This window comes from Ischnura elegans, chromosome 6, assembly GCF_921293095.1.
Source record: "Ischnura elegans chromosome 6, ioIscEleg1.1, whole genome shotgun sequence".
Lineage (NCBI taxonomy): Eukaryota > Metazoa > Arthropoda > Insecta > Odonata > Coenagrionidae > Ischnura > Ischnura elegans.
The window spans coordinates 88784717-88807072 of NC_060251.1; the positions used below are offsets into that span (position 1 = coordinate 88784717).

The 22356-nt window shown below is 40.6% G+C and overlaps 1 protein-coding gene across 3 annotated transcripts in view; it reads left to right on the forward strand.

Annotated features, from left to right (window-relative positions):
* The first annotated feature begins 238 nt into the window (after positions 1-238).
* Positions 239-22356, forward strand: part of LOC124161133 (carbohydrate sulfotransferase 11-like) — a 73184-nt gene continuing 51066 nt past the window's right edge. For 2 of the 3 annotated variants that reach the window (XM_046537362.1, XM_046537364.1), the window contains exon 1: positions 239-1955. The gene's annotated coding sequence lies outside the window, so the exon portion shown is untranslated. The remainder of the gene's footprint in view (positions 1956-22356) is intronic. The other variant, XM_046537363.1, reaches the window with a different exon arrangement.

The following is a 22356-nucleotide window of genomic DNA, read 5'->3' on the forward strand; positions in this document are numbered from 1 at the left end:
CTCTTGTCTCCCTTCCCCTCACACCACAGTGTTACGTAACACATTGCCTCGGAGGAAGGCCATAGAGCATGCGCGCCCTCCCCTCAAACCCCTCCATTCCCCTTTCCACTCCGGTACAAAGGGTGTGGGGACCCTTTGCGTCCGACGAGGCGGGGGGGATGGGGGAGGTGTCGGAATTCGGGTTACATGGGGGAGGGTTTATAGGGAGGGGTGGGTTGTGTAGGACCCTCATCGCTTCTTCCCCAAGCGGGTAGTCCCTATAGTGGTCCTTTCTGGGCCGGCACACGAGGAAGAATTCAACCGCGACCACAACCAGCACGAGCGCCATATTCTCGTGGCATCTCTTCCTCCCGTGTTCTAAGCGTTCCGACTGTGCCATGCTTGGAGCCAGCGGGGACGGAAGGCGACCGCGGTGGTAATAGCGACCGCAAACGAAAGGGACTGGAAGGTATACACACGAACGCATTCGCTGTGGGCGTGAAATGATGTTCTGCCGTGTGTCGTTTCGCTGCACTAGTCAGTCGACGAGGCGGGACGACAGGAGGCGGTGGTCGGAGGAACGGGGGTGAACCGCCGACGCCAGAGGATGAGCTAACCCCCGGCTTGTGCGTGATAATAGCCTCTCTCTGTCTGTCTCGCCATCATCTTTTCCTTCGAGTGCGTGTGTCTCGCTGGCTCCTTCACGCATTATGCCCTTTCCTTTCTTCCCGCCATCCGATATTGTCACGCGCGCGGGCGCGTCCTCTCCCGTCACGGCCAAGCTAAGTGTGTGAATGTCTTCTGGGTCTCGCTCCTCGACGGACCTACCGCTTGAAGAGGCACGCTGCTTCGGTCGCTTGTCCACACGGAATTGCAGGATCCCTGTTCCTCACCACGGCAATCCCTTCGGGAGTACGTCTCCCCATTGTCCTTCCGCCGAAGACTGTAGAAACTTCGATGGTGGATCACAAAAGCAATTTACGTGAAGACCTGAAGAAATTTTTCCTGCAAGTGACCAGTCCACTAAGTCGGCAGCTGCATTCCGTTTGTGATTGATTGTGTAATGAAAAATTACTGGAGGTGGAGACTGCTATATTGTTTTGAAAACGTTAATCGTGCATCACGGAAGTATTTCACAAGGCAAGGCTCCCTGATTGTTTTTTTGCAAAAAAACATTCTAGATCGGCGGCATCTAGTTTCTTTCTCTATTTCTTGTGGCATCGGTTGTTGTGAGTGGATGATAATTGGCAGAAAGCAGTGTAAACGTTGTAAATGGATCACAGAAGCAGTCCACGAACAGTAAAGGAATAAAGCATTCTTTCACCTTAAACTGTTTCCAGAAGAGGTACGGGAGGACTCCGTCCCTTGATCGGTTTTTTCTGCGGTAAAACGGGGTGAAAACCGTCGTAAATTTCGGTCGAAGTGCGCCGCTGAAGATATCGCTCGGAAGTTCCACCTGCGACCACCCGTTTCTCCTGGATATATTATTCTTTCAGTGACTCTTTTAAGTCTGAACGTTCCCTACGAGAATCTCTGAGGCACAGCCTGTACCCCAGCCTCTAATAGTTCTTGTGCCATCAATTGTTGGGAACGGAAGAAGATTCTCTGGAGGTTGCCGAAACGTCTGTGGTTGACTACAGAAACAGTTCACGGCGTGACAACTTCACTAGGGTTGTTTTTTATGAAGCACCAATTCACGCCTAGAATCTGCCTATAGATATCGTGACATCGGCTGCTGGAAGGTGAAGAAAGCCGGCTGAAGGCAGTAGAAACGTCAGCAGTGTCCCTTACCAGCAATCAACAAAGTGAAGACTTCTCGTGGGCGTATTTTCTGAAGTCATCCAGTCCACAGCGGCGATTTCGTCGTTCGGAATTGCGGTGGGAATTCTTTGCACAAGAGCGGAAGTCTTTCATTCACGTCTTCCCCACTTCCGGAGCCTTTATCCCTTCGACAACTGATAAGGAGCTTTCGGTGGGTAAGTCTTGTTTATGCTCTCATTAAATTGCACGTATCCTCGACTCCTGCAAATGTTCTTCGGTGTGAAATTGCTCGCTCTCTCTCCGCAAACGATTGCGCTTTTCGCAAATTCGCGCTCGGGGGCGTGCGCTCGCCGGCAGTCGCGTCTTGGCGGCGGCGAGGCCGCTGATATCTGCAAGGGGTCAATATTTGTCGACGGCGAGCTCTGCCTACGCGAATTAAAGGCTTTTGAGCGAGCGAGTGAAGCGTTTCGGGCCGCCTCATTATGCCGGGGGCATCTCTTTCATTGGCCGCTTCCTCTCGCGTGTTCGTCGTGATGGCACTGACAAGGCCGGGAGGTTGTGTAAGGTCATGGGACGCACATTTTCGGAGGCGTTTGAAACTTTCGACTCAGGTGTGTGATTCGAAATCATTCTCCTTTTTCGGTTAACACGCTAGCTTCTCAGTGATTTAGTGCGTTTCACTAGGTTCTTATCCGTTGGGTGATTGACTATCATATCATCGACATTTTTCCCTCGTTTAATCTCTGTTTTGGGAATCCATCATAATAGAAAGTGACAACAAAAATCCTTTTAATTTCCTCCTTTATTAAAAAAAATGAAGTCAGTAGTTTCCGCTTGCAAGCTTTTTGCAATCACGTCGAAGTTTTTTCTAATCTTCATGAATGTTTTTATGATTTATCTCAGCCGAATTACTACATTTATGGAATTTTCTTCAGTAACTGGCTAGTTCCAACAAGTTACTGAGTTTTACACGATCACATGAATTCCTTATTTTACGCTTTCTTTACTTTCAATTTTTCATTCCAATTCGGTAACTAACTTACCATTTATTACGTTTTACAAGTTTTTGTGAAAATTTGCATCGATCTTTTCATTGGATGCTCTGCTTATTATTATTAATTATGTAATTGTTTTATTTATTTGAATGTATTAATGTCAATGGAATACCCGCCATTAATTCCACGCTTTTATTTGCCCCTTGCTTTAATTTCATTTGCTTAGTAATTTTTTGGGAAATAAAAATACCTGCTTCAAACTTTGCGAGAGCGCTCATAACTTACAAGATTCTGTCCTGAGAGAGAAGAATTTTTTTTCTGTTATGCCCACTTTTATTTTATGTATTCGGTAAATAAAAAAGTCTTGTGTTCGCAAAGGGGGGCATACTCAGTTTGGCGTCCGCAAGTCAGAGCGAGACCAATTTTTCGTGGACACAGAATTGCAAATTTCGGACGTAATTCTTAAATATGAATGAGTTACGAGGAACAGCGCCGAGAACCGGGACTTATGTTTCGTTCATGAGATGCAAGGAGATGAGTCTAGGGAATTGATTCTAAGAGGTCTCACTGTTAAAAGATTCCTCGCATTCGTTGCTTTACCGTTTCGCGTCGTAAGGAACACGAGGGACTCCGCAGGTCAGTGTACTCACTTACGCTGAGGTTATGCCCAAGTAGGGCTTGCCATAATTTATTAGATAATTGTGAAATATTCATCTGACTGCGGGCGTTGAACTAAAACTCTCTATGTTTTGGGATTTCCGTATTGTTAATTCTTAAGGCCTGTTTACACGGTACATTCGTACACAAGCTAATGCCTCTCAGCTCGTACCAATTAATGTCCAAATGTGTGGATAAAAAATAGAACCTGTTCTTATCTGATTCAAAATTTGTACATGTTTTGTGCAATGCAATCAGGCATTAACTCGTACGTACGTGTTGGTATGTCGTGCAAACAGGCATTTAAGCCCAGACATAATGTAGGTTAAAATGCCGATGTCAATGAGGATGTAAAATATCTCGACTATGTCTCGTAATTTTCTAAAATATAGTTGACTTTTAATTCTTAAAATCGCTTGATTTTGAGATCCATGGATTCCTTTTTAATTGTTTATAAAATTTTACGAAATGTAACTAAATACATATAAGTAACGTATTTATTAATTTTTACGTGAAAGCTCGGATAAGTCGATTTCATCATAATGTGTAAACAACGTCACTTCTCACTCCACATAAAATCATTATTGTCGTCATAGCAATGTTTGGAGAATTTACTGTACAGACAATGCAATCAGTCCATGTATTTAGATCATTACGAAATACGAAAAATACAAAATTATAACGAAAAATGCGGCCTTAAGATTGATATTACGTTTAAGATAGTTTAGCATGGTAGTCAACGGCCAGTCCTTCACCTCAAGAATTAAAATAGGAACCAGATTGGTTACATGGGCTTCCGGGCATGCGACGAAGATGAAATAAAATGATAAATCCCCGCACACGTCAGTTTGATTAATCTGGCTGTCTGGTTCTGATGGTAGCCTTTGTTTACATGTTTTCTTATTTCTATTGAAATTATTATTTACCTAAAAATTAATGCTGACTAAGGAATACCAGAATGTTTATTGTGGCTAAGAAATCGATGTTACAATAACGTATACATACATTTCATTGAACTTTAATTCTTTAGCTAAGAACCTACGAGGTTGCGTAGTTAAATAGGAAAAATAGGTGGTGTAAATTCTTTGCATAGTTTCTAATACCGAAGTTTGTTTATAAATCCAAATTTTTTGAATTGCTAAATTTTTGCATCAAAGAGTATTTTTTTCGCTAAATTTTAGCCTCGGCTGTTGGTCACCGCTTAGCAACCCAGTGTGTTCTTGTACGTATTTTCTATGGCCTTCACTCAGTACGGCCTTGAATTGGAGTTTATACGTTTCTCTTTATTTCGATATACCACTTTGCCAGCCTCCCTTTGGTCATATCTATAAACCCAGTTCTTTTCCAACCCTTGTCCCATTTGCCCTGCGTTATCTACCCTCGCCCTTCAGCGCACGCTCCATATATACCTTCCGCCTCCTTTTTATTTCATCAAGCACTTTCCACTCTCAGCGTATCGAGGAACGTAGGAGCATTTATTCTCCTTGGTCCATCTCACCTTCTCCAAAATCCTCCATGCCATTTTATCTATTGTCTATATCAAGGGTCTTCAACTCGCGGCCCACCGCGCCGGCTAATTTCTTGCGGCCCCTAGACGCCCAAGAAAATATAATATATCGCGCCCCACAATATGAAATATATATCGACACACTTGCCAAAAATAAAATGTCGAAAATCGCATTGATTGATTGAACTTTTTAACCAATGAAGATTATTGCTATTTTAAATTATGTTTTTTTAAGTTTATTGATGTGGTGGTAAAGCTACTTGTAACATTGTGACCCTCCGGACGATGTGAAATCGATTTTTGGCGTTTTAAAAGGCTGAAGACCCCTTGTTCAAATGGGATATGGGACCTCTACTAGTACCAATCTCGCCCAAAAAAGACGACTTATTATTTTTATTACCATTCAGGTACTCTCATCCTTCTAAGTTGGAGTTTGGTCCTCAAAAATATAATGGGATACAATCAGCTAAAAATTCGCAGCACGATTTTCTAGTTGTTCACCGCGTCGATTCATTTTCGTTGCGATCATTTCGCCGGCGTTGTAGAAGGCGTCTTCAGGTGGTCGTCAAGATTAAAATGGGATTCAGTAAGAAAAAACAATGTGTGCATTAAGGTTTCCGGGTTGTCCTCCGCGTCGACTAGACTTAATGACGACAGTTTTGCCGTCGTTGCAGCACGCGTCTTCAGACTTGAACTTCAAACCTGTAGACGCTTGCTTGGTCGTCACGAAAGTAAATGGACGCGGAGGAAACCCGGAAACCTTTATGCGCCATTTCAATCCCACCGCGGAAGCCTACATCAGCGGTCTCCGAACTATGGCCCGCGGACCACATCCCGGCCCGGCTGATAACGATACCTCCACTGCACAAACGCTCGACAATCGCCCTCCGAATCAAATCCTCTAATCTAGTACTACTAGGGCTACTTTATGAGCGGATTTGATTCGGTGGGAGATCGTTGCGCGATTAAGCAGTGGAGGGGTATCGATAATTTCATCTGGTCCGCCAAACAAATCCGCGTGTGTTTATTTACAACTGGCTCATCTAATCTGGATACTGATTTTAATAAAAATTTGAAGGCAAAACGACAGCATCATTCGTCACACTCATTTCATTGCAAAAAGCGAAAGGCAGGAATCTATTCACTTTACCCTGATTTTTCCAACAAGGTATATTTTAATTCTTATACTTTAATGTTTGAGGAAATTGAACTACTTGCACTGATTTGTTTTGTTATTAATATTTTTATTCCTTCGGCCGTCGTAACTGTGGGAAATATATAATGTGGCCCGTATATTGAAGACTTTGGAGTTCCCTGGACTACATCAATGTCTAAAAATGAATTTGTAGAGCCTCATAAAGCTTTTATGAAATCAAGGTTTTTGCCGCGTGATTTGAATGGAGAGGATGCAACGCTTATGTTTATTGAATTGTTCCTCGAAAAAGGTTTCTTCAGTATCTCTCCTACCTTTCATGAGTCAGTCGAATTATGAATGCGATACTCGCTTTTCATTCTTTGATTTGTGAGAGCAGGAGCAGTATTTTTGGTGCAACATCGCATTCCTGAAATATCCGAATGGTTCTCGTGTGATTATGGGTTCTTCGTTCACAACTACCGTCGAGTTTCAATGAGAAGATTGCGGTTATAAGCTCCAATTTGTCATTTCCTCAATGCGATGAAAACTCGGCCGTTATTGTTATTGTTGCGAGAAATTTTCAATTGGATGAACGCCAAAAAGCTCATACATGCTACGAACCTAACGCTATTCATACCGCATATTTTTCATTGTGTTATGTTTCATTTTTCATCGAATATTTTACCATGTATTAAGGTGGAATTGATTCGGTTATAAATTCAAATGGAATAAAATATCCGTGTAATAGTACATTCTTGTAGTGAATAAATACCTCTCACTTAGTGAAGCATGATTTGACGGTTTTCCCCAAATATCTCATTAAAAATAGCATATTAGCAATGAAATACGCTTATTATTGTTTCAATTATTGTTATTCCTATTCTAAACTTACTGTACATGCATTGATTTTGAATGAAATTCGACATTTTTGAGCAACTGATGTTTTTTTTTACTGAGTCTCAGTTAGACGTAACTCATCGTATATGTAATCATTCGCTTTGCTATCAATTATTAAATCTTCCCTATTTTTTTTCGAACTTCCTTCCGTTTGCAATAAATTCCATGTTTCGTATCGATCTAGGCTTGAATTTCAGTCATGATCACCCATGCATCCCTTATCTGTTGTAATTATTCCTGGAATTTTTACTCTTATTACCAGTTTGTTCACTATGCTTGCTTTTTCAGAAATTGGCCTCTCAATGAGATGTCGTTGTGTTAGTATTTTTTTACTCTCTCTTTTTTAAGTCTATCAATTTTAAGTTTAAAAAAATAAAGTTTCTAATGTGCATTCATTGCAAGCGATGTCACTTTTTTCCAGGCGCCTTGTTCCTCCCAAGCAGTTAAAATGTTTATCGTGGTGGTCATACGGCTAAATCCTTCCTCTCACTTTTATTTTTTATTCCCTATGTGCAATGAAAAATTGGGAATTATCGAATAAAAATATCTCCCTAATTGGCTAATGCTAATAAAATGCATTCGGAATTCTTATTTAAAGTATAAAAGTACTTCTATATTTCAAAATTGCTTGAAAGTAAATTTTGTAGTAGTTTTTAGGAACAAATTTTAGAGTTATCATTCGATTTACAGCTTACTGAAAGAATCATGCGTCTTTGCTTTCGAGCAGATTCATTTCCTCTACATGGAGACACAAAATATGAATTTTTTATTCGTAAAATAAAAATCCATCTCTTTGGAGTGGATTCTTATTCTTGCCATTCTCAGAAAGATTTCGGGAGAACTCGGAGGAACTGTTTCTTTTTTTTTTGCAAGTTTTTCATCTCTTTGGAAAAAATTAATGCCCTGGATCGCATTTTTTCTTCATCTCGTTTGAACTCAATATGAATTCCTTTCCTAGCCGTTTCATTTAACATGGCTGACCGTAAAATTAATAGCTGATTTTTACCGGTGACGCGTTTTTAGATTTGCATTGAATGCAGCATGGAGTACAGGTAGTGTAATGTAATAAAGACTGTAATAAGACTGGGTCGCCATTCAATTTATGCCTAAGGCTAAATTTACTGTGGTATTTCATGTATTGTGATGTGTTTGAAGTCTTTGTAATCCATTTTGAATTCTCACCAAAGGTGATTCGTTATTCTTTTGTAATGAGTAAGTCAAATTGTGTTACTGCCCCACGCGTTCCTTTGCCGTAAGGAGCTTGTCAGCTTTTGGTCGCCATGTAGAACGATTGTTCTTGAGAGCTCTCCTTTTTGTCATAAAATCATCAAACTGAAGTTTGCATTTTTAATGAACGTGATCCGCCTAGTCCTTCGGAATATTATCAAGCATTCATCACGCAGATTTTGGTCCTTGTTCATCTTCCTCCTCTTCGTTTTCATCATCTTCCTCCTCATTTTTAATAACTTTTGATCAATAAATGGTGATAGCTTGATAAGCGCATTGTTCTTAGGAATAATATGTAGAAAAATCACGTATTTTTTTCTACAAACCACTTATTTAATTGTTTCGATTTGAAAAATCTTTACGCTTGTGTATGGATTCATGTGCCTTGCAAAGAATGTTTCTTTCCACGTGACCAGTTTGTATGATATCGTCATAATTTTCGGAAGCGTTCTTATGAATCTCTTTCGATTGCGTCGTTAATCGCCGCCTTCAACATTTCATGTCCTCAGCCTTGACATCCTCAATTTTTCTCAAATTCATTTTGTTAGTTTCCAAGTTCCTTTAAGCTTTTTCCTGCACTTCTTTCGTGATCTAAGACATATTATATTCTTGGTTCAGTTATGATTGCTGTTTTATAATCAGCATTGGTTCCATAGCACAACATACAAAATTTGACTAGCAATTTTTTATGTTCAATTCTTGGAAAATCTTTTCAGCATTCTAAGAAGTTACCTACAAATAATGTAATCCTTTTTTCTAGTCAATACTTAAACTTTGTTAGACTGCCTACCGCAGTTACCCGTTTACTAGGTGATTTTTTTTCTGCAGAATTCTACTGTTAGAGCGAACTGCTTTCACCTAATTCCGGTTGTAATCCATTCGTTAGGGTGTATACAATCTACTTTATGCCCTTTGCGGACTGAATTCCTTGGCTGTTCTACCTAAGAATAATGGAATTTCTGGAAGGTCTACATGGATTCTTCAGTCGTGCGATTCCATCTCATTTCCCCGCACAGCTCAGTGCAAGCCTCTCCGATCACTTTTAAATTTGCCTAAACCTATCAGGTATCTAAACATCATATACCTGATGTAGATTGCAAGGCGGCAAAAATTGTTGTGAGCGGTAAGATATAATAAGTGGGCAGTATGATATATTTCTCTTTCGATATGCTGTTCCACGATATTTCTTCTATCACGATATCCTCGCAATCATCAGGTACCTAATGACGATTGCAAGGCAATCGAAACACGTGTTGTGAGCTGATAAAGAAAATTAGTGGGTCGCACGATACCATTAATATCAGAGTTAATCATTCTATCAGAGTAACCAAATCCTAGCAATTTTGTGGAATATAAATTTAGAATTGTAAACTATTTCGATCTTCAAGTTCTTGGAATTAACTGGTATGCGTAAATAAGTAAATTAAAATTTTTTTCTGAGAGAATAAGTGGCACCACCATATTTATTGGGAAACTTTTTCGAGTCATAGTAAAAATCAACAATGTCATTTTTTCATATCTTGCAAGGGTTCTATATGTCAACTTCGAAAGCAATCGGATAGGGTCGGCCCACTCTTCTCGGCTTTATCCAATTGATTTCAAAGTTGGTCAAAAGGATCTTTGAAAGAGATGAAAAAATAACATTTGTTGACTTTTACGACGGCTCAAAAAATTTTCCCAACAACTTTGAATGCAATCGGATAGGGTGGGCTTGAACGTAAATTTTTTCATCGAGTCGACGTGGAAAGGCCCAGAAGTATCCATTTCTCCTTCATAAATTCTTCCGCTAGACTTTTCCAAAGAGCGAGAACAATGCTTTGCCAAAGTGCTCCAGAATCCGTATGCAAGGATTCGGTACGTTCTGGAGAGAACCCCGTTCGGAATTTTCGGGCGAGGGCGAGCGAAGATGCATGCATTCCAGCGGAGGAGGAGAGATATTCGAGGCGTGATGGATATGCAGGTCTCGGGAGACACGCGGAATGGGCCTCGCATTTCTCCCACTGGAGAGAGTATCCATTCGCCCGGCTCCCTCTATGTGTTTCCCCCTGGGGGGAGGGTAGTGGGCGCTCTCTGAAGAGGGACGGGCGGGCGAAGTGGTGTCGTCGGAGGGTGGGCGGTGAGAAAGGGATTCGCAGTTGTAGGGAGTAGTGTGAGTGTTGGGGTCGATGAGTAGGCAAGCGAAGACGTCCGGCCGGATCGCATGGGGAAACAGCGCTGAGGCTAGGTTGACCAGCTAGGCTGAAAGATTAGCATGGTTGTATGCAAATGATGTGCATATACAATGTGTGCAAAAAGTATTCTAACAATACTTGTTTCCAACCACTACTACCCTTTTGACTCTTTTACGCTTGTTCCTCGGACTCGACATGAATGTAGTATTATTATTTACTCTTCCGGTAAATGCTTACAAATTGAAAGAACGAGAATTTGATATTACTATGGTCTAATTGAGTCCAATAGACGAATATGCACAAGTATTCGGACACACGTTGTACGTCGATTTACATGCGTTTGTGGGAGCCTGAGGGTGTCCTTGCTGTCCAGATGTGGGTGCATATGGTTCCCCTTGCCTATAGCGAGGCGAGACGCACCTTTGACCGAACAGCCACCTGAAGTGTTGACACTTGTGGGACGAAAGGCAACTGAGACGTCTAAAACTAAAAGAAAGCTCATTATCTGACACTATAATCAATGCAAGTCACTAAATCAAATAGCTGGACTTGTCGGACGACCTGTCAACTGTGTGCGACTAACAATAAGTGCATCGGTTCAGGAAGACCAATACTGTACTGAAGGCCGTTTTACACCAGGCATGGAAATGCGCGAATTCACGAACGAAATTAGAACAGGGAATATTTTGCCATCTCACGTCCACGCATTCTAGCATGTGTTCATGCAATTCACCGCTTTACACGACGCAATTTTGACTGCGCCTTCGTACACACGTCAGATTGTGCAAGTACGTGCCCTGTGTAAAACGGCCGAAGCGGACGCCCATGGCAATTGACTGACAATTACAACTGATTCATCGTGCGAGAGATCAAGAAGGACCCAAAAACAAGCGCTCCCAAGTTAACTGCTGACTTAGAGGAGTGTGGTGTTTACGTATCTGCGAGTACCGTCTGGAATGTGTTTAAGCAAAACGGTCACCACGGCCGAGTAACAAGGAGGAAGCCGTGAATCAGCATGATCAATCGCAAGAGGCAGGTAGATTTCGTGCGGGAACATCTATCTGAGCCTCTAGAGGTGAGGGATCGCGTGAATTTCACAAGCGAAAGCAAGTGCAACATATTCTGCTTCGATGTTCATCAAATGGTATGGCATGAGAGAAATACCGATCTTGATCCCAAGAACTTAAAAGTATTAGTGAAATATTGGTTGGTTCTGCAATGGTGTGGGGGATGAATGGGCTCGTCCGGAGTGGGTAATTTGCACTTTGTGGAAGGGATCATGAACCACAAGATGTACATTTGAATACTAAAGCAAAATGTTTAAGCTAATGCTGAGAAAATGAGACTGAGAAACAAATGTATATTTCAACAGGATAATGATTTCAAATATGCGAGAGAGAATGCAAAGCTGTGGATCGCGTATTACACATCCAAACAGTTGAACAACCCTCCACTAAAGTTATAAATATCAAATAATTGAGGTTCCGTAATAGACAAAATAAAACGAACGTAATCATAACCCTATCTTGTCTATTTTTCAAGCGTAAGGGGGAGGCGCGTGCCCCCGTACCACACCTCCTATATCCGCCTGTGGACAATACGTATATTTGAGTGCATTTTCACCATGCTGTTCTACGATATCACTCCCGAAAAAGGGCTCTTTAAAACAGTGGCACAGCGAGGGAGGGTTTTGGGGGATAAAACCCCCACAGAGCTCAGAGAAACTTTTAAGTTTAATCCATTTTACTTCATTTGATTAATATACTAATAGAAGAGTGTAAATATTAATAAAATTTCCCTCAGAAAGACATAAAACTCACCATTTTGAACCATTTATCATAAAACATTTCTAGGGGAGGGCCCCCGCACCGCTCGCTTATCCTGGCGGGTATACCACACCCCCCAGGTATAGTTGCGCCTAAAACCCCCCTAGACTTAATTCCTAGCTGCGCCCCTGCTTCAAATTACAAGGATATGATGAATAGCAATATAATAAATGAATAAAAAATAAATGACAATTAAAGGGGTGAATTTTCATTTTAGTTAGCATTCATATTGAGCATCCGTATACTCAGATTTCGCGTGAGAATTTCTCTTGGATGCTGGGCGATTAAAATCTAAGGGAATGGGGTGGTGATATGGTGTGGACGCATGAGTGAATTCGATTACCGGCGAGATGTATCGATTGAGAGTGTCGTCTCGGCCGGAGGCGCGGAGTCGATTCCGCGCGCCCTTGACTCGCTTCTCGCTTTTTCCGATGACGACACGAGGGGAGCAGCCGGCGCGGCGGACAGTCAGTCGCATCCAAGGAAACGAGCAGGATTTGAATGCCACGCGGCGACAATTGAGAAACCTTAAGAGGGCGACCGATGTCATTCCCTGATGTATTAACTCTTTACCACTAACAATTGGGTATTTTCCTTCATCAAAGGAAACGAAAGGCATTGATTGCGATCCGTTACCCACCATTAGTGTATTCATAATATACAAATTATTTGGTTTTAGAAATACCGGTTTAGACGAATGGCAATGGTCAATTTTATCCTCATTTGATAGAGGCCAGATTGGCGCCCATGCAATGCCACTCCACGTGACGTCACAGGGACCTAGATTCTATACGAGTAGTCAGGAGTTTTACATCGTCTGAGATTACCAATGCATGCACGAGGCACAAAGCTCAGGGTAACATCTCTCAATAATCATCTATTAAAATTGCCTATGGTCGGAAAGTTTCCTTCCTTTGATAGGGTTTTAATAATCCTTATTTAAACTAAGCGCTATATGCAAGCACGGTACTCTGCTACCTGCTAGCAGCCTGCATCGTGATGGCGCTCATAGCCTCGCATCAAGGAGGTCTAACACGGAGGCAGCTGGAACGTGAAATACGTCCCACGGGCTTTTTCCAGCATTCATACTTAGCCGTCGTATTTTCGCGGGCTTGAAAAGTTTCACTTTTCATTTAATCGCGAAAAATAGATATTGTCATTTAAAAATCGAAAAAGCGTGAAATACGTACTCCAGGAATACGTACTCCAAGGCATCTTTCGATTTATGCAACTAAAAAAATAGGAAACCACCCTATTTAGTACATGGCGATTAAAATAGAATACCACTGCTAGGGATGTGCGAGTAGAGCTTATTGATCTCGAGTCGAGTTGTAAAATACTCGCGAGTATCGAGTCGAGTCGAGTTTGGCCATTTCTGGATCTGGCAATATGATAATATATATGCCACAACTTATTATCAGTTTCAAATCCCTTTCTGAATTTTCTTTTCTGAATGCTTAGCTTGGTATCTAACGATATAATCGTTGGATCATTCTTCGTCATAGAATGATCCTCCACAGTCGTTAGAACATTGATGGCTTTGCTTGGTATCGCTTACAGTAGGGCCCTCTTCGCTCCTATAGCGTTGAGGTGTTTTCCCCGTCCCGTTCCTTCATCTCCTATCCTTCCCCAGAGGCGTCGTCGGGCTCCTATCGCGGCGGCGCCTCTTTCCTTTTCCCCTTCTCTCCAGCCCCTCCCCGGGTGATCGGGCGTAAAAGGCATGGGCTTTGTTCTCGGCCCCGGTGTGTTATATCCCTGAAGGGTTCGCCTTGAACCCTCATACTCTCTGCTTAGCTTGGTATAAAAAGGAAAAGGTAATGACGAATGTTGATGGTAATTGTGTCAGTATTAGGAGATGAATGAAAATGAACGTATCGTGAAAAGTTCCATAAGCACCATTGAAATGAATAAATTCTAGTAATATATGGTCGATTTAATTTTTATATATGCATCCAAACTACCGGAAAAAGCCCTGAGTAAAAGCATTTGCATCATTGTAATAATGTTTCATGATAGCGCCTTTTGTCGGCAGATTTCTGAACTTTCTCGACACTCGACTGCTCTGTAACCGAAACTACTCGACTCGACATTTGTAACGCTACTCGAATTACTAGAGTCAAGTACCAACTACTCGACTCGAATTTTCGAGTTCTCGCACATCCCTAACCACAACTGTAAAAATTTGTATCTAATCAGAGATAAATTATAGAACCTTGTGTTATTCATCATTACCTATGGCCGTTTTACACGGGGCACGCCATAACGAAATCAAAATTTCGTCATTTAAAGCGGTGAATTGCCAGAACGCATGCGAGAATGCATGGATGAGACACAGAAAAATAGCCCCTGCTCAAATTCCGAATTTGCTTTCTCGCAATTTGAACACATTCTTCCAGTGCTAACCTGCGTGAAGACGTGCCCCGTGTAAAACGGCCATTATGAAGAGTATTTAAAAATTTTTTTTTTCCACTTGTAAACAAGTTCACAAATGTTAACATAACCCTTCAGTCACTAGAGCGATATCAATCCGATACACAAACTCGTTCAACACTCTCAATAGCATATCGGACGTGACAGTTTAGATAGCTGCTGTTTATCCAGATTTTCAGGCTATATTTTTGAATTATTTATACAAAACAGAGTACATAATTCGAGTGTTGTGACCAACCACTTTCTCTGTAGGGAGAAGCACGAAGACCAAAGTCTTCCGGATTAATAGACAAATTCTCTAAAGCCAACCCTCTCGGTTCTATAAGATTAAGAATGATTTATGATGTTGAATGCTTGTAAACAGTTCTACAATATGGACTTATTAGGACGAACAACGTCTCGTATACTTAGCAACATGACGACCTCAGGTAATGGTGTGCTTGAGTATTTACTGTGAGGAGAAAATTGATGATATCATAGATTTGTGTGGAATAATGACGGTATCAGACAGCACTCAAAAAAGAAGACGCTCTTCCCCGGCTTAAGGGAATTATATAATTAGAATTGGACGAAAATGTGCGATTATAATCGTCTGAAATCATCAATATTTGAGCTTAATTAAATGACAGATTAGCGACTATCAACAGTACGATAGCGCAATCTCACCCTGTGTACAAAATATTCCCAAATTCATGCCAAGGAGCCTTGTGCCATTTTGAGAAGGCCGAAACTGGTTGAGAGGAAAAATATATATCGCAGGAGAAGCCGTAGTGTTTTATGTAATGTGGTTCTTGTTTGACGACATCGTTAGTGTGGGCCTGAAAGCATAACTACGTTCCATTGTAATTATTAAGGAGACTTCCACGGTGATTAAATTGGTGATTGATTTCCGGGTGAATTTCATCGCATGACGCAGAAATCGCGGTTCTCACATAGAATAATATCTTTTCACGGGTAAAAGTTGAAGCTATGACTTTCGTAGTTTTGAAAATCTTTTTGACTGTGATGTCTCTGAACAAGTTTTAGTTTATATTTAGTTGATAAATGTTTATTTGATATCGACTCATTTTGTTTGATACTGGCATCGTTCCACATAAATGCTCCTCTCATCTATTCTATCATCAAATTCCTCACAATACACACTCAGGCATCACCATTAAAAGAAAAAAATAGAGTCGATGCGGAATTCACTCGGAAACCGATCATCATGTTCCATTATTTTGGAAACTGTGCCTGTGTCATTAGGGTATACTTAATAAGCCTAAAAAGATTCATAGTATTGAATAACTATGTTCGTTCATGCAATTTAGCTCTCCCAAAATGTGTCATTACCGTTGATCAGTCAAGGGGTTGTTACGTAGTACGTATTTCATTATCTTGTATTAATGCAAATGGCATGAAATCATATAACTATGGATTATTCGCGATGACGTAAACACATAGCTAATGGAAAGTTGAAATGTCCCAGAGTCCACTTGTGCTTAAACTGTGCGGAGGAAACCATAGGTATGTTTTACGCACTTCCCTGGTCTTCAATCCCGTCCATGGTCTTAAGAAAAGGGCATCGGACCTGCTTTTTCGCTGATCCAATTACTAAAATTGCTGATAAAGGCGTTGAAGAAAGAGAAAAGGTTTTTCAAGATGCGACTTGGTTACATCTTGAAGTCAAGAACTAGTAGTTGCCTGAAGTCATTCGTCAAACATTGTTTTACCTTACCTTTCCGTGATTACCTTGGTTCTGTTAACGAAGAACGCTAGTTTTGGTCTTTTTACCACCTCAGATCCTCTTATCATTGATCACACGAACAGTTACGTATACTTTAGAAAGAGTTTGAATGCTAAAAAACTTTTTAGACTCTACCCTTTGGTCCTCCTCATTAAAGCCACTATATCAATCGAATTGAGAAGGTAATGCTTTTAAATACGGTATGTGACATTAAACTGGCAGTGGTTTTGGTGCTGAGGACAGGCATTTATAGTCAGTAGTTGGAAGTACATAATTAACTCTGCTTTAAATTATGTGTTTTATTTATTGTTTTATATGTATTTTATCGTTAAAAATAGCTGAATTCAGCCCTCGTATTGAATGAAGATCCAAAAATCTGTATGTTTTTACCAAAAACTATAAAATGACTGTTAGAAAAAAGTGAATATCATCACTCTCATTGTATACTGTAGTGGTTTTTCGTCTCCCTCTATAAACTGTTTATTATATTATTTTTACGCAGCAAGATATGCATTATTCAGAATTTTGTAAAATCAGGATTTTTTCTATCTATTTTGGAAATACCGGGATTAAAGTAGGTATGCATAAGTGGTATCATGCCGATATTGTTAAACATACTTACCAGGCCGTTCTCAAAGTGTATTTCTTGTTACACTTTATTACAAGGTCTGTTAATTTCTTTCAGGCCGTGTACCTGGATATAAAAAAATGTTGTGAAAATAGAGTTACCGGCTCTTTCTATTTTCCTATGGTTGCGTTTGTAATTTCATATGCTTTTAAAAGGCACAACGAAGCCTAATTGGCAACGCTTAATAAGCCCTTTACGGCGTAGGATTTCCGGTGATCGTGGTGCTCGAGTCAGGGATTTTAAGTTCATGATTGAAAGTCCTCGTAACAGTGGCGGATACAGATGGGGGGCGTAGCGGGCGCAGGGGGCCCTTTGCGGGGCCACCCGTATTGCCAAACATAGCAGAACCATAATTGTAACTTTTTTATATCATAAGATGGCATTGTCTTGAATGTGTGTATAATCACTTTAGTTAAAAATTTCTGAAGCTCTGCATGTGACTTGATTATTTTTTATTGCGATAAAAGTAAAGGTAACTCAAGATGTCTTTTGCGCCCCCCCCCCCTTGAGTTTTCTCTGTATCCGCCAATGCCTCGTGATGTTTTCGCTTGAGAGCTAATGTCCGCTCAGTGTATTTTACTAGTACTCTTGTTCTAATTACGAGCGAAAAAAGCGGTAAGATTGAAATTTAAACGGGCACCCTGTTACGGAGAAGCACCAAGACCAGACCTCCCACATTGACGAACTCTATAATGCGAATTTTCCTGATTTTATTAGATGGCGAATGATTTGTGTTGTCGAATGCTTGTAAACCGACAACACAATTCACATCAAACTTGATGATAGCATGACATGCAGAATCCCGGGTCGTTCTATTTAAAATAAAGTGTGGAATAGAACAAAGTATTTTTATTTTATCATGAAGCAGTTCCGCAAAGTAACGCCGGAGACCGGGTCTTAGATTTATTAAGTGTCTATGTCTGTTATTTATGCAATTTTAAAAGGAATCCGAAGTAAAGTCATCAATAAGTGTTTTAAAAAAACGGCATCTCTTATTTGGATACTAAGGTATCGAAGACACTTAAGGAATGGTTTTCGTCGATTGAGGTTCTAAATCATGCAAAATATTTTAAGTAAATGGTTTCAAGTTTATACTTAATTTTTTTCAAGTATGGGTTGTTTTACTCGTAATTAGCTTTTAGAATGATCTTGCTCCAATTGCGAGCGAAATCAGAATGCACTTTTTGAAAAAGCTCCTTTCCTTCTAAGTAGGGGAACTCCTACTGCATTGCCAGTACTCTCAGAGGAGGAATCTCTTGGTTAGAAAGCATAGAGAACCTTAAATTACAATGAGATATGGCGTATGACTTACCCAAGTTCACGGAAAGAATGTAGCGATAAACATTACGCATAGAAATGTGACTCAAATAATAAGATGTCGACTGGGGTATGGGGTATCATTAAAATTGTTCTCTTGTCGCTCAAATAATCTCTCTTTATGCTTTTAAGCCTGTCACTGTGTGTGACCTCAAAGAGAAATCACAATAATACCGTTGAGACTTAAATAACAAAGACGCTAGTGAGAATACTAGCGCTTGAAACTCGCTTTACGTCAAACTAGCAGTTTTAACTGATTGCGGTGGTTTATGAAGTTGGTGACTCGAAGTTGACGGCTGAAAATACTCGTCATTTTGCAAGAGATGGCAAGATGACTCTTGAGTATTTTGCTCCCGGAACGATCATGTACCCATTACTAACTGAAACCGGCGGCTGCGTTTTTGAACGATCTCCTTATACGAATCGGAGCGGAAAGACAGCTATGCTCGCGCTGCATTGTCGAGCTGCGAGGGTAAGCCAGTTATTTTCCGCAATCTAGTCATGAAATTTAATACATACGAGGGTAACTCCATAATTAATGCACCCAAATTTTCTTACACCTGAACTTTTATCCTCGGCATTTTTAATTTTTACAGTATTCTAACATATCCTATTGGAACACCATGTCACTTGTTTAGTAGTATACATAGTGTATTTCTGTTCGGTAAAACTCTGACTCGAAGCGCTGAACAATGAGATGTGTGTGTGCATTATTGGGTCTACCGCCGCGTCCACGATCTTCAATATTGGCGTGCCCCTGCTTCAATATTGGAATTTTTCAATCCATTCATAGAAATTACGTTGTGGCAAAACACTGTTCCCGTATTGTATAGAAAGTCTTTGTTAAATTTCGGCCCCTTTTACGGCTTCCGACCGCAAAAATGGATCACTGAGCGTTGCTCTTCATGGGTGCAAATAGAAAAGGATCAGCCATGAGTAACAGCACGACAGCGATAGCGAAACTGACCTAGCAGAATGAAACTTGATAAGACATAACAATTAATGAACAAAGCATGCCTTATCTTCGTAAAACGACAGTATTAACAACACAAACAAAGGTATAACTAAATTGCGTATTGTAATTGAGTTACCCTCGTACTCAAGGGGATTGCAAAGAGGTGGCCCGATTCCATCCCATAGAATGCTGATTTCCGTTGCCACTTCGTTCACATTTTAATCGATTTTCAAAAATGTCCTCGGCGCTGTGATGAGTGCGATACACTTTTTTCCAATAATCTGCAGTGTGATATTTTTAATTGCGAGGAATAGCATTGGAAAGTTATTAATCGGATAGATCACATCATTATGCATATAAAATTTCGTTAACACCCCTAATTATACCTTATTTACCCGAAAAACTCGGATTCGTCCCGCAGAGAAGCGAGTGGCGTCTTTTGTAAAGACATGCGCTAAGGTGGACTACAAATTTAGAGGCAGACTTGAGGATCCTCATTTGTAACATTCGTGCTCGTGTTTAGGGATTGAAGCTCCCGGTTCGAAAGGATGAAGAACGATATGTTGTCCCATCTGGATTGATGGAGCTATCTTTCGAGGCACGGGTAAACGAGAGATAATGCCGCGCGTCGTTCGTCCCTTAAATGATTCAGTCGGCGACGCGACGCTTAAACTCTGCGGACGTAATTAATCCCCGCGGAGGTTAAATGTTCGAGGCCTCTCTTGGACTATGAAACACGAAATTGCTTCTTCGCCGACATTTAAGGCGGGGGAAGGAGGAGGCAGAGAACGGGATCGTCGGATACTCCCCCTATAAGGCTTTCTTCTGCATCCACGCCCCGCGGGGATGTATGTAGTGTCTCGTTCCGCGGATACAGCCCGCGTGGGATGCATAAAGAATGCGTCACGAAAGATATTCGGATCGTGCTGTGTGACACCATTAATTTTTCCCGTAATTAGATGATCTCCAGCGTCATAATGGGCGTAGCGTTAAGTGTCGCGTTGAATTTATCGGGGTCATTGACTCTTTTTGGCGTCACTTCAAGTAAATTATGTCTGTAATGCGCGAAAAATCCTCAGAGAAAAATTATTCGCCTTGACCAGGATTCGAACCCGGATACCACGATTTCCGGTCGAGTGCTTTAGCCAGTTCAGCTACCGAGGCTTCATTCCAACCTGCGGATATGACGCCTCGGTAGCTAGTGAATGGCGGTAGCTTAACTGGCTAAAGCACTCGACCGGAAATCGGGGATTCGAGTTCGAATCCTGGTCAAGGTGAATGATTTTTTTCCTTGTGGATTTTTCGCACAAATTGTGCATTGCGGGTGACTCCCGTAAAATTTATCACCGTGGTTAGTCTCAGTGTACTTAAAAACTATCTCTAAAATATCAAAACGGAATTTCGTATCATCATCGCGACTGTTTTCAATTGCTTTTTTTCAATAAGAATTAAATCGGCTTGACTTTTACGCTTCTGCATCTTTCTGATTGATATTGGGTGATCTTTTTGCAGCCTAGAAATTGTGAGTTAGTGGCATGGTATCCTGGAAACGGTCGTTAGCGTTTCTTATCCACCTCAAAGGCCCTTCTGAGGACCATTCTCTTGTTATGGCCATACTTGAGTGGCACTACGGTCAGGTGCTTCGTGTTGGTATGTAATTATTCGGCGTCCGAAATAGCAAAGGCTCTGTGGAGTAGAGAGATTTCCATCGCCGTCTTTAGAGCAGGATGGTGGTATTGTGCCACGTTTAGGTATCGGTCAGTGTGTGTAGTCTTCTCATATACGGCATGTCTAAGACTGCCATCGTATTTCCTCTTTGTCCTTACATCTACTATCTGTAATAAAAGCAAGACACCCGAGTTTGAAGAGTTCTAGCGGTAAACGAAGAAATCAATTTTAATGCATGAAAAAGCATGCAAAATAAAATTTATTTCTGCGTTGGATCACGTAGTTTAAAAAATCTTCGGCCCAAGCGTTCAAGCGACCAAGCGTTCAAATTCCCAAATTTGAACGCTTGGTTTTATTTTAGTTTCTGTTTCATTAACTTGTAATTTTGATATAAGAAAGCCAAATCTAGTATTAAAAAATTGCAGAAAGCAAATTGTTTATCCACTAAAATTGATTGGTTTGTTGTAAACAACTCAAATCTCTGTTAACTTCGAGACCAATGGGAGAATTGGAAATCGATCAGTACTGATGTATGTTGTACCACGAAGGCAATGCTGGTGCATGTAAAATTTACATTAACTATCACTTGCAAGGGTCTAGAGCTCAAGGGTTGTCTTGCTTTTTTATACTGACAGTAGAAGGGATGACTTGTCATCTCTCTCATTTTGCATTCCAATCCAATGCATGGTAAAGCGGATCCTTCGGTGTTACCTGTTTCGGTGTATCAGATATATTTCTAATTCTTCTGCACCTAGTGACCAGATGATGAATATGTCATCAAGATATCGCAGCCCAATCTACGATCGCACTGTTTCGGCAGATGTAGGTTCTGGAACTTTTAACTTTCTATCGGTCTTGCGTTTAATTCTTCGTGGAGGGTTTATCCTACCTAATCCTATGCTATTTACGTTTTCAGCATAAATTAATCGCAGTTGGAATTATTGGAGCCCGATAATGCCTCGTGAATTATAACCTGTGTACCACATCATGAAAAATTTAACGATGCCGCGGCACGACGGTTACATATTTTAAGTTTGCCATGCTATTTGTCTAAAATATGGATCGTCGGATTGAAATCTTATCGTTTTACGTATGAATTGAAATTCAGATATGCCTGCAAAAGAGAAGTTGCATAAAGGGAGAGATATATCATTAACCAGCGCGACAGTTGATGTGAATGCTTTGTTATTCCGTTAAATATTTAATTTCTGTAGTATTTATTGCCCAAATTTTGTTTGATTTTTATTTACATAAAAAATGCACATTATTAACACGAGAATTTTTTTTAGACTTAGGGTTCATTCCAGCAGTAAATTTTATATGATATAACTTAAATTTTTGAGGTGTCATAAAAAAATCACTCTATATTACATACAATAATTAGAATAATTAAGGTCACATACATCCTAAAATAATAGTTTTCACGTTCTTTTCTACTCTAAGCGCATCGGAATTTTAAATTTCTGGAATTGTCCCA